This window comes from Oncorhynchus keta, chromosome 11 (genome assembly GCF_023373465.1).
Source record: "Oncorhynchus keta strain PuntledgeMale-10-30-2019 chromosome 11, Oket_V2, whole genome shotgun sequence".
In the NCBI taxonomy this organism is placed as follows: domain Eukaryota; kingdom Metazoa; phylum Chordata; class Actinopteri; order Salmoniformes; family Salmonidae; genus Oncorhynchus; species Oncorhynchus keta.
In genome coordinates, this window is record NC_068431.1 from 3,173,035 (window position 1) to 3,184,458 (window position 11,424).

An 11,424-nucleotide genomic window follows, 5' to 3' on the forward strand; every position below is an offset into this window, starting at 1 on the left:
CTCCGCAGCACCCACTGCCGCATATTTTGCCCTCAGTGCATCATTGCATTGGAGGTCAATCAACTCCATTTGGAGGTTTGGTGGTGAGCTTTCCACGTCAACAGCAAATGGGTTACCGAGCAGTTCCAACCTGCTTTTTGTGCTTCAAAGTCAGCAAATCGGCGTCGAAAGTCAGCGGCAAGCATACCTATTTTATCAGCCAACTGTGCGCTCGGGAACGCACTGGTAGAGAGCTTCTCTTTCATGGTCTGGCAGCTGGGAAAGTGGCTCAAATTTTCTTTCCGCATCTGCGTCTCCCACAGAGTCAGTTTGGTTTTAAATGCCTTCACTGTACTGTACATATCAGAGATGACACGATCCCGACCCTGCAGCTGCAAGTTCATTGCATTCAGATGACTCGTAATGTCACACAGAAAAGCCATTTCACACAGAAACATTTCGTCTCGGAGTTGTGTTGTGTCTTTCCCTTTGCTGTCCAAGAACAGACAAATCTCCTCACGAAGCTCGAAACATCTTTGAAGCACCTTTCCCTGGCTTAGCCATCGCACCTCTGTGTGATAAGGCAAATCACCATGCTCCGTTTCTAACTCCGTCAGAAATGCCTTGAACTGGCGGTGATTCAAACCTTTGGCTCTGATAAAGTTAACTGTGCGCGTGATGATGCTCATTACATGCTCCATTTTCAAGGCTTTACCGCACAACGCTTCCTGGTGTATGATACAATGATAAGCTGTCAGCTCACCTGTCGCGTTTTCCTCTTGCATCTTTTCCCGTATCTTCGCCACCAGTCCGCTCCTGTGTCCACACATCGCAGGTGCTCCGTCGGTTGTCAAACCCACGAGTTTTCCCAAGGCAGCTCCATCTCATTTACACATCTTGACACCTCTTCATACAAATCATGCCCCGTAGTTGTGCCATGCATAGGACGTAAAGCCAAAAACTCCTCTGTCACGCTTAGGCTGGAGTCCACTCCGCGGATGAAAATTGACAACTGGGCAATGTCAGAAATGTCGGTGCTCTCATCCACAGCCAAGGAATATGCAATGAAATCTTTTCCCTTTTCACAAGCTGCTCTTTTAGATTGATGGACAAATCAAATCAAATCAAATTTATTTATATAGCCCTTCGTACATCAGCTGATATCTCAAAGTGCTGTACAGAAACCCAGCCTAAAACCCCAAACAGCAAACAATGCAGGTGTAAAAGCACGGTGGCTAGGAAAAACTCCTAGAAAGGCCAAAACCTAGGAAGAAACCTAGAGAGGAACCGGGCTATGTGGGGTGGCCAGTCCTCTTCTGGCTGTGCCGGGTAGAGATTATAACAGAACATGACCAAGATGTTCAAATGTTCATAAATGACCAGCATGGTCGAATAATAATAAGGCAGAACAGTTGAAACTGGAGCAGCAGCACAGTCAGGTGGACTGGGGACAGCAAGGAGCCTTCATGTCAGGTAGTCCTGGGGCACGGTCCTAGGGCTCAGGTCAGTTGAAACTGGAGCAGGAGCATGGCCAGGTGGACTGGGGACAGCAAGGAGTCCTCATGTCAGGTAGTCCTGGGACATGGTCCTAGGGCTCAGGTCCTCCGAGAGAGAGAAAGAAAGAGAGAAGGAGAGAATTAGAGAACGCACACTTAGATTCACACAGGACACCGAATAGGACAGGAGAAGTACTCCAGATATAACAAACTGACCCTAGCCCCCCGACACATAAACTACTGCAGCATAAATACTGGAGGCTGAGACAGGAGGGGTCAGGAGACACTGTGGCCCCATCCGAGGACACCCCGGACAGGGCCAAACAGGAAGGATATAACCCCACCCACTTTGCCAAAGCACATCCCCCACACCACTAGAGGGATATCTTCAACCACCAACTTACCATCCTGAGACAAGGCCGAGTATAGCCCACAAAGATCTCCGCCACGGTACAACCCAAGGGGGGCAACCCAGACAGGCCGACCACAACAGTGAATCAACCCACCCAGGTGACGCACCCCCCCAGGGACGGCACGAGAGAGCCCCAGCAAGCCAGTGACTCAGCCCCGTAACAGGGTTAGAGGCAGAGAATCCCAGTGGAAAGAGGGAACCGGCCAGGCAGAGACAGCAAGGGCGGTTCGTTGCTCCAGAGCCTTTCCGTTCACCTTCCCACTCCTGGGCCAGACTACACTCAATCATATGACCCACTGAAGAGATGAGTCTTCAGTAAAGACTTAAAGGTTGAGACCGAGTTTGCGTCTCTGACATGGGTAGGCAGACCGTTCCATAAAAATGGAGAGCTCTATAGGAGAAAGCCCTGCCTCCAGCTGTTTGCTTAGAAATTCTAGGGACAATTAGGAGGCCTGCGTCTTGTGACCGTAGCGTACGTGTAGGTATGTACGGCAGGACCAAATCAGAGAGGTAGGTAGGAGCAAGCCCATGTAATGCTTTGTAGGTTAGCAGTAAAACCTTGAAATCAGCCCTTGCTTTGACAGGAAGCCAGTGTAGAGAGGCTAGCACTGGAGTAATATGATCAAATTTTTTGGTTCTAGTCAGGATTCTAGCAGCCGTATTTAGCACTAACTGAAGTTTATTTAGTGCTTTATCCGGGTAGCCGGAAAATAGAGCATTGCAGTAGTCTAACCTAGAAGTGACAAAAGCATGGATTAATTTTTCTGCATCATTTTTGGACAGAAAGTTTCTGATTTTTGCAATGTTACGTAGATGGAAAAAGCTGTCCTCGAAATGGTCTTGATATGTTCTTCAAAAGAGAGATCAGGGTCAGAGTAACGCCGAGGTCCTTCACAGTTTTATTTGAGACGACTGTACAACCATTAAGATTAATTGTCAGATTCAACAGAAGATCTCTTTGTTTCTTGGGACCTAGAACAAGCATCTCTGTTTTGTCCGAGTTTAATAGTAGAAAGTTTGCAGCCATCCACTTCCTTATGTCTGAAACACATGCTTCTAGCGAGGGCAATTTTGGGGCTTCACCATGTTTCATTGAAATGTACAGCTGTGTGTCATCCGCATAGCAGTGAAAGTTTACATTATGTTTTCGAATAACATCCCCAAGAGGTAAAATATATAGTGAAAACAATAGTGGTCCTAAAACAGAACCTTGAGGAACACCGAAATGTACAGTTGATTTGTCAGAGGACAAACCATTCACAGAGACAAACTGATATCTTTCCGACAGATAAGATCTAAACCAGGCCAGAACTTGTCCGTGTAGACCAATTTGGGTTTCCAATCTCTCCAAAAGAATGTGGTGATCGATGGTATCAAAAGCAGCACTAAGGTCTAGGAGCACGAGGACAGATGCAGAGCCTCGGTCCGATGCCATTAAAATGTCATTTACCACCTTCACAAGTGCCGTCTCAGTGCTATGATGGGGTCTAAAACCAGACTGAAGCATTTCGTATACATTGTTTGTCTTCAGGAAGGCAGTGAGTTGCTGCGCAACAGCCTTCTCTAAAATCGTTGAGAGGAATGGAAGATTCGATATAGGCCGATAGTTTTTATATTTTCTGGGTCAAGGTTTGGCTTTTTCAAGAGAGGCTTTATTACTGCCACTTTTAGTGAGTTTGGTACACATCCAGTGGATAGAGGACAACTGGTCTACTCTCTCGGCAATGGTGTTTCTGCTCAGACTCACATTTAAAAGAGTTGCCTTTTTCTGGGCAAACTTCGTCACAAACTTTAATCATGCAGTTTTTGATGAAATCCCCCTCCGTAAATGGCCGGGCTGATTTAGCGATCTCTTCTGCCAAAATAAAACTGGCCTTGACAGCAGCCTGGCCTTGTGATTTGGCTTTTTTGAACAGAGCCTGTCGAGATTTGAGGCCTCGTTTTAATTCCTCTGCCTTTTGTAGCCTTTGTTCCATGTCCATATTCTTGTTTTTGTCCGCGTGTTTCGTTTCATAATGTCGTCTCAGATTATACTCTTTCAGTACCGCCACACTTTCTCCACACAGAAGACACACAGGTTTTCCAGCTACCTCCGTGAACAAATACTCCGACTCCCACCTTGTTTGAAACCCCGGTTCTCAGTGTCCACCTTCCGTTTTGCCATTTTTGATGGGTATCTGAAAGTTAATTTTACTGTGATGCTGACAACTGCTGTGCCAATAAATATTGAAATGAAGCAGCCTACTGCTCGGTGCGTCACCGTTGCATTGTGGGAAATGTAGTATTGGTGCGTGTAAAAGATCTGCGGGCTGCCGGCTTGCTGCGGTCTGCGGGCCGGTTCTAATAATAAATCAAGATCATCCCAGGGGCCGTAAAAAACCTTCTCGCGGGCCGGATGTGGCCCGCGGGCCTTGACTCTGACATATGTGATCTAGCTGGTCTGTCATAATATAATAGACACAGTAGATCTAGCTGGTCTGTTATAATATAATAGAGACAGTAGATCTAGCTGGTCTGTCATAATACAATAGAGACAGTAGATTTAGCTGCTCTGTCATACCATAATAGAGACATAGAGACAGTAGATTTAGCTGGTCTGTCATAATATAATAGAGACAGTATATCTACCTGGTCTGTCATTTTATAATAGAGACAGTAGATCTAGCTGGTCTGTCATAATATAATAGAGACAGTAGATCTAGCTGGTCTGTCATAATATAATAGAGACAGTAGATCTAGCTGGTCTGTCATAATACAATAGAGACAGTAGATCTAGCTGGTCTGTCATAATGTCATATTATAATTGAGACAATAGATCTAGCTGGTCTGTCATAATATAATAGAGACAGTAGATCTAGCCGGTCTGTCATATTATAATAGAGACAATAGATCTAGCTGGTCCGTCATATTATAATAGAGACAATTGATCTAGCTGGTCTGTCATAATACAATAGCGAGAATAGATCTAGCTGGTGTGTCATTTTATAATGGAGTCGGTATATCTACCTGCTCTGTCATAATATAATAGAGACAGTAGATCTAGCTGGTCTGTCATAATATAATAGAGACAGTAGATCTAGCTGGTCTGTCATAATACAATAGAGACAGTAGATCTAGCTGGTCTGTCATAATAAAATAGACAGTAGATCTACCTGGTCTGTCAAAATATAATAGCGACAGTAGATCTAGCTGGTCTGTCATAATATAATAGAGACAGTAGATCTACCTGGTCTGTCAAAATATAATAGAGACAGTAGATTTAGTTGGTCTGTCATAATATAATAGAGACACTAGATCTAGCTGGTCTGTCATAATATAATAGAGATAGTAGATCTAGCTGGTCTGTCATAATACAATAGAGACAGTAGATCTAGCTGGTCTGTCATAATGTCATATTATAATTGAGACAATAGATCGAGCTGGTCTGTCATAATATAATAGAGACACTAGATCTAGCCGGTCTGTCATGTTATAATAGACACAATAGATCTAGCTGGTCTGTCATATTATAATAGAGACAATTGATCTAGCTGGTCTGTCATAATACAATAGCGAGAATAGATCTAGCTGGTCTGTCATTTTATAATGGAGTCGGTATATCTACCTGGTCTCTCATAATATAATAGAGACAGTAGATCTAGCTGGTCTGTCATAATACAATAGAGACAGTAGATCTAGCTGGTCTGTCATAATAAAATAGACAGTAGATCTAGCTGGTCTGTCAAAATATAATAGAGACAGTAGATCTAGCTGGTCTGTGATAATACAATAGAGACAGTAGATCTAGCTGGTCTGTCGTAATACAATAGAGACAGTAGATTTAGCTGCTCTGTCATACCATAATAGAGATATAGAGACAGTAGATTTAGCTGGTCTGTCATAATATAACAGAGACAGTATATCTACCTGGTCTGTCATTTTATAATAGAGACAGTATATCTAGCTGGTCTGTCATAATATAATAGAGACAGTAGATCTAGCTGGTCTGTCATAATATAATAGAGACAGTAGATCTAGCTGGTCTGTCATAGTATAATAGACAGTAGATCTAGCTGGTCTGTCATAATATAATAGACACAGTAGATCTAGCTGGTCTGTCATAATATAATAGAGACAGTATATCTACCTGGTCTGTCATAATATAATAGAGACAGTATATCTACCTGGTCTGTCATAATATAATAGAGACCGTATATCGACCTGGTCTGTCATAATACAGAAGAGACAGTAGATCTAGCTGGTCTGTCATAATATAATAGAGACAGTAGATCTAGCTGGTCTGTCATAGTATAATAGGGACAGTAGATCTACCTGGTCTGTCAAAATATAATAGAGACAGTAGATCTAGCTGGTCTGTCATAATATAATAGAGACAGTAGATCTAGCTGGTCTGTCATAATACAATAGAGACAGTAGATTTAGCTGGTCTGTCATAGCATAATAGAGACATAGAGACAGTTGATTTAGCTGGTCTTTCATAATATAAAAGAGACAGTACATCTACCTGGTCTGTCATTTTATAATAGAGACAGTAGATCTAGCTGGTCTGTCATAATATAATAGAGACAGTAGATCTAGCTGGTCTGTCATAATATAATACAGACAGTAGATCTACCTGGTCTGTCAAAATATAATAGAGACAGTAGATTTAGTTGGTCTGTCATAATATAATAGAGACACTAGATCTAGCTGGTCTGTCATAATATAATAGAGATAGTAGATCTAGCTGGTCTGTCATAATACAATAGAAACAGTAGATCTAGCTGGTCTGTCATAATGTCATATTATAATAGAGACAATAGATCTAGCTGGTCTGTCATAATATAATAGAGACAGTAGATCTAGCTGGTCTGTCATATTATAATAGAGACAGTAGATATAGCTGGTCTGTCATATTATAATATAGACTATTTATCTAGCTGGTCTGTCATAATACAATAGCGAGAATAGATCTAGCTGGTCTGTCATTTTATAATGGAGTCTGTATATCTACCTGGTCTCTCATAATATAATAGAGACAGTAGATCTAGCTGGTCTGTCATAATACAATAGAGACAGTAGATCTAGCTGGTCTGTCATATTATAATAGAGACAGTAGATATAGCTGGTCTGTCATATTATAATAGAGACTATTTATCTAGCTGGTCTGTCATAATACAATAGCGAGAATAGATCTAGCTGGTCTGTCATTTTATAATGGAGTCTGTATATCTACCTGGTCTCTCATAATATAATAGAGACAGTAGATTTAGCTGGTCTGTCATACCATAATAGAGACATAGAGACAGTAGATTTAGCTGGTCTGTCATAATATAATAGAGACAGTATATCTACCTGGTCTGTCATTTTATAATAGAGACAGTAGATCTAGCTGGTCTGTCATAATATAATAGAGACAGTAGATCTAGCTGGTCTGTCATAGTATAATAGGGACAGTAGATCTACCTGGTCTGTCAAAATATAATAGAGACAGTAGATCTAGCTGGTCTGTCATAATATAATAGAGACAGTAGATCTAGCTGGTCTGTCATAATACAATAGAGACAGTAGATTTAGCTGGTCTGTCATAGCATAATAGAGACATAGAGACAGTAGATTTAGCTGGTCTTTCATAATATAAAAGAGACAGTATATCTACCTTGTCTGTCATTTTATAATAGAGACAGTAGATCTAGCTGGTCTGTCATAATATAATAGAGACAGTAGATCTAGCTGGTCTGTCATAATATAATACAGACAGTAGATCTACCTGGTCTGTCAAAATATAATAGAGACAGTAGATTTAGTTGGTCTTTCATAATATAATAGAGACACTAGATCTAGCTGGTCTGTCATAATATAATAGAGATAGTAGATCTAGCTGGTCTGTCATAATACAATAGAAACAGTAGATCTAGCTGGTCTGTCATAATGTCATATTATAATAGAGACAATAGATCTAGCTGGTCTGTCATAATATAATAGAGACAGTAGATCTAGCTGGTCTGTCATATTATAATAGAGACAGTAGATATAGCTGGTCTGTCATATTATAATAGAGACTATTTATCTAGCTGGTCTGTCATAATACAATAGCGAGAATAGATCTAGCTGGTCTGTCATTTTATAATGGAGTCTGTATATCTACCTGGTCTCTCATAATATAATAGAGACAGTAGATCTAGCTGGTCTGTCATAATACAATAGAGACAGTAGATCTAGCTGGTCTGTCATATTATAATAGAGACAGTAGATATAGCTGGTCTGTCATATTATAATAGAGACAATTTATCTAGCTGGTCTGTCATAATACAATAGCGAGAATAGATCTAGCTGGTCTGTCATTTTATAATGGAGTCTGTATATCTACCTGGTCTCTCATAATATAATAGAGACAGTAGATCTAGCTGGTCTGTCATAATACAATAGAGACAGTAGATCTAGCTGGTCTGTCATAATACAATAGAGACAGTAGATTTAGCTGGTCTGTCATACCATAATAGAGACATAGAGACAGTAGATTTAGCTGGTCTGTCATAATATAATAGAGACAGTATATCTACCTGGTCTGTCATTTTATAATAGAGACAGTAGATCTAGCTGGTCTGTCATAATATAATAGAGACAGTAGATCTAGCTGGTCTGTCATAGTATAATAGGGACAGTAGATCTACCTGGTCTGTCAAAATATAATAGAGACAGTAGATCTAGCTGGTCTGTCATAATATAATAGAGACAGTAGATCTAGCTGGTCTGTCATAATACAATAGAGACAGTAGATTTAGCTGGTCTGTCATAGCATAATAGAGATATAGAGACAGTAGATTTAGCTGGTCTTTCATAATATAAAAGAGACAGTATATCTACCTGGTCTGTCATTTTATAATAGAGACAGTAGATCTAGCTGGTCTGTCATAATATAATAGAGACAGTAGATCTAGCTGGTCTGTCATAATATAATACAGACAGTAGATCTACCTGGTCTGTCAAAATATAATAGAGACAGTAGATTTAGTTGGTCTGTCATAATATAATAGAGACACTAGATCTAGCTGGTCTGTCATAATATAATAGAGATAGTAGATCTAGCTGGTCTGTCATAATACAATAGAAACAGTAGATCTAGCTGGTCTGTCATAATGTCATATTATAATAGAGACAATAGATCTAGCTGGTCTGTCATAATATAATAGAGACAGTAGATCTAGCTGGTCTGTCATATTATAATAGAGACAGTAGATATAGCTGGTCTGTCATATTATAATAGAGACTATTTATCTAGCTGGTCTGTCATAATACAATAGCGAGAATAGATCTAGCTGGTCTGTCATTTTATAATGGAGTCTGTATATCTACCTGGTCTCTCATAATATAATAGAGACAGTAGATCTAGCTGGTCTGTCATAATACAATAGAGACAGTAGATCTAGCTGGTCTGTCATAATACAATAGAGACAGTAGATCTAGCTGGTCTGTCATATTATAATAGAGACAGTAGATATAGCTGGTCTGTCATATTATAATAGAGACAATTTATCTAGCTGGTCTGTCATAATACAATAGCGAGAATAGATCTAGCTGGTCTGTCATTTTATAATGGAGTCTGTATATCTACCTGGTCTCTCATAATATAATACAGACAGTAGATCTACCTGGTCTGTCAAAATATAATAGAGACAGTAGATTTAGTTGGTCTGTCATAATATAATAGAGACACTAGATCTAGCTGGTCTGTCATAATATAATAGAGATAGTAGATCTAGCTGGTCTGTCATAATACAATAGAAACAGTAGATCTAGCTGGTCTGTCATAATGTCATATTATAATAGAGACAATAGATCTAGCTGGTCTGTCATAATATAATAGAGACAGTAGATCTAGCTGGTCTGTCATATTATAATAGAGACAGTAGATATAGCTGGTCTGTCATATTATAATAGAGACTATTTATCTAGCTGGTCTGTCATAATACAATAGCGAGAATAGATCTAGCTGGTCTGTCATTTTATAATGGAGTCTGTATATCTACCTGGTCTCTCATAATATAATAGAGACAGTAGATCTAGCTGGTCTGTCATAATACAATAGAGACAGTAGATCTAGCTGGTCTGTCATATTATAATAGAGACAGTAGATATAGCTGGTCTGTCATATTATAATAGAGACTATTTATCTAGCTGGTCTGTCATAATACAATAGCGAGAATAGATCTAGCTGGTCTGTCATTTTATAATGGAGTCTGTATATCTACCTGGTCTCTCATAATATAATAGAGACAGTAGATTTAGCTGGTCTGTCATACCATAATAGAGACATAGAGACAGTAGATTTAGCTGGTCTGTCATAATATAATAGAGACAGTATATCTACCTGGTCTGTCATTTTATAATAGAGACAGTAGATCTAGCTGGTCTGTCATAATATAATAGAGACAGTAGATCTAGCTGGTCTGTCATAGTATAATAGGGACAGTAGATCTACCTGGTCTGTCAAAATATAATAGAGACAGTAGATCTAGCTGGTCTGTCATAATATAATAGAGACAGTAGATCTAGCTGGTCTGTCATAATACAATAGAGACAGTAGATTTAGCTGGTCTGTCATAGCATAATAGAGACATAGAGACAGTAGATTTAGCTGGTCTTTCATAATATAAAAGAGACAGTATATCTACCTTGTCTGTCATTTTATAATAGAGACAGTAGATCTAGCTGGTCTGTCATAATATAATAGAGACAGTAGATCTAGCTGGTCTGTCATAATATAATACAGACAGTAGATCTACCTGGTCTGTCAAAATATAATAGAGACAGTAGATTTAGTTGGTCTTTCATAATATAATAGAGACACTAGATCTAGCTGGTCTGTCATAATATAATAGAGATAGTAGATCTAGCTGGTCTGTCATAATACAATAGAAACAGTAGATCTAGCTGGTCTGTCATAATGTCATATTATAATAGAGACAATAGATCTAGCTGGTCTGTCATAATATAATAGAGACAGTAGATCTAGCTGGTCTGTCATATTATAATAGAGACAGTAGATATAGCTGGTCTGTCATATTATAATAGAGACTATTTATCTAGCTGGTCTGTCATAATACAATAGCGAGAATAGATCTAGCTGGTCTGTCATTTTATAATGGAGTCTGTATATCTACCTGGTCTCTCATAATATAATAGAGACAGTAGATCTAGCTGGTCTGTCATAATATAATAGAGACAGTAGATCTAGCTGGTCTGTCATATTATAATAGAGACAGTAGATATAGCTGGTCTGTCATATTATAATAGAGACAATTTATCTAGCTGGTCTGTCATAATACAATAGCGAGAATAGATCTAGCTGGTCTGTCATTTTATAATGGAGTCTGTATATCTACCTGGTCTCTCATAATATAATAGAGACAGTAGATCTAGCTGGTCTGTCATAATACAATAGAGACAGTAGATCTAGCTGGTCTGTCATAATACAATAGAGACAGTAGATTTAGCTGGTCTGTCATACCATAATAGAGACATAGAGACAGTAGATTTAGCTGGTCTGTCATAATA